The 2,351-nt window shown below is 39.3% G+C and overlaps 1 long non-coding RNA gene across 1 annotated transcript; it reads right to left on the reverse strand.

Moving 5' to 3' along the window:
- Positions 1-1,007: 1,007 nt before the first annotated feature.
- Positions 1,008-1,756, reverse strand: LOC121978055. Its single transcript, XR_006111125.1, has 2 exons — positions 1,665-1,756; positions 1,008-1,421 (listed from the first exon to the last, which is right to left on the reverse strand). It is a non-coding gene; the product is annotated as an uncharacterized LOC121978055 (long non-coding RNA).
- Positions 1,757-2,351: the final 595 nt, after the last annotated feature.

Raw genomic sequence — 2,351 nt, forward strand, 5'->3', positions numbered from 1 at the left:
GAGCAGATCCATTAGCCAAGCACTAATCCCGTTTAGCACATCAGCGGAACAAGGGATAGTGGAATGCCAGTCGAGCGTCTATCTTGCTCGGACTAGGGGCAGACAGTGTTCGGACAAGATGAAGGTCGACCGAGCGGCTCTTCCGCTCGGCCCAATAACAGACAAAAGGAGTATCTATTGATATCCTTTTGGGAGTCAGTGTTGTCGACAGACGGCATGGTCGGCGGCATGGTCAGGTAGAGGATCATACGGCGGAAGCTTTTACGGTCATGTCAGAGATATGCTCGGGCTCATTAAGGTATCGTGTCGAAAACATTTTCTTAACACGTCTTTTCATGGAAATCGTGGAGAAGCGCTCATGCCTTAGGAAGCATGCACGCGCGCTACAGGAGCCCTATATAAAGGGAGGTCCAAGCTTCAGCAGAGGTATGCAATAATCCACTGTTGCTGCTACTATTTGTTACTTTGCTTTACTTCCGCACATCGCCGGTCAATGACTTGAGCATCAGAGGGCTAGCGCTGGGGGCCCATTCCCTGGCTCGGCACGGACGTAGTTGTGGTTGCACTACAAGAAAAAAGCCTAACAACAACGGTTTTTGACCGTTGTCGTAGCCCCTTTCGGACTGTTGTTAAAGGCCGTGTTGTTAAAAGGGGTGCCCAAAGACAACAATTTTTAACCGTTGTCTTTGAAGGCAAAGACAACAGTTTTACAACGGTGAAAAACCGTTGTCTTTTCCTTCAAAGACAACAGTTTGTCACCGTTGTCTTTGAGCGTCTACCTTTAATAACAGGGTCTTCAACAACAGTTTTAAACTATCTACGACAACGGTGAAAAATAGTTGTCTTTTTTAGATAAAAAAAAAAAAAATTAATACACAATTTTCCAATATTATAAATCATTCAAAATACTAAATTTCAAAATAAAATTTAATATACAATTTTCTAACATTCAAAAATAATATCTATAACATTCTGAAGAAATTTCATAAGCAACCAATAAAATTTCATAAGCAACCAACAAAATGATAACACTATTAAAACAAAGGTAGAACAATATAACACGAGATTTTCTAATCTGTTTTGACTGTTGAACTTTTGCTCCTAATCTGTTTCAAGGACCACAGCGCTGCTACGGTGCTCTTCATGTATAAGCTCTACATATATTTAATCTCCTCCAACTCCGGAACCCTCCCACCTGATTGTGCCGGCTTTGGCACTCCATTTTGTCCGTCGCATTCTGCTGAAATTGACAGGTTGTTACCGGGGAAGAGGTGGTCGAGCATAGCCACACACTCCTTCACGAGTTTGTATATATAGGAGATCAGTTGTAAAGAATGGCTACTGCAGCACATTTTCGATGAAGGGCTGCCTGACAAGTGATCATGTTCTCTTGTCATACTTCTTCAGTATTTTCACTAGACCTGAATTCATCACAACAAGAATAATAAACCATCTAAATGAGTGCACAAATTTAAAAAAAAAAAAAACCAGAAGAAAGGACAGAACAATTAATCAATAATACTCAGATAATTGTAAACTATAATTAGGCTCTGATCATGACTATGCTAAAATGAGTTTCCTTGTTAACAAATTGAGAAATAATTGTTTGAAGAAATTAACAAACAAGACATGTAATATCTAAAACAAATGGGAGAGTTTGATACCTAAATAAAATCAACCTTGTTCAGTCAATGTAAAATCAGTTAAACTGCATTGGTAGTAGGCAAATAACATAAAATTTTCTGTTGTGGAAGTTATAATGACAGTGGATTGATTGTTTCACCAATGACGAGAAATATTACTGTGTGATTTGAAGAAGAAATCCAAACATCTATTCTGCTAATCTGGAAATGGAGGAACATAAAAATAAAATTCAAAAACAAATCCAACTCGAGTGGGACCTCTGAGTGACACGACACATCCTCTACCTGCTAATATGGAAATGGAGGAAAACAAAGGGTAGTGAGTACAATCATTCAACGGATAGTTTGAAGATAGTCAGGGGCGGATCCAATTTTGGGGGGGGGGGGGGGGGATCAGCGGTCCTCTTATCGGTGGTAGAACCCCTAGTATTATAGGGTTCCACCGGTGGAGATAAAGGATACTGTCCCTTATTCCGTGTAAAAATCATCTTTTCATGCTTGAATTCTTGGATCCACCACTGAAGATAGTGCACGATATTAAACATAGAGAGGTCAAAGTACATAATAATACTTACTACAAAAGTAGAACACCGACATAAAATCATCTACTAATTGAATCATAAACAACAATATAACTCTCACTAACTTGCTCCACAAATATAGCTAATAAATCACCTACATAAAGCAACACATAAAGTCCTGACTGCG

The sequence above is a fragment of the Zingiber officinale genome, chromosome 4B, assembly GCF_018446385.1.
Source record: "Zingiber officinale cultivar Zhangliang chromosome 4B, Zo_v1.1, whole genome shotgun sequence".
Lineage (NCBI taxonomy): Eukaryota > Viridiplantae > Streptophyta > Magnoliopsida > Zingiberales > Zingiberaceae > Zingiber > Zingiber officinale.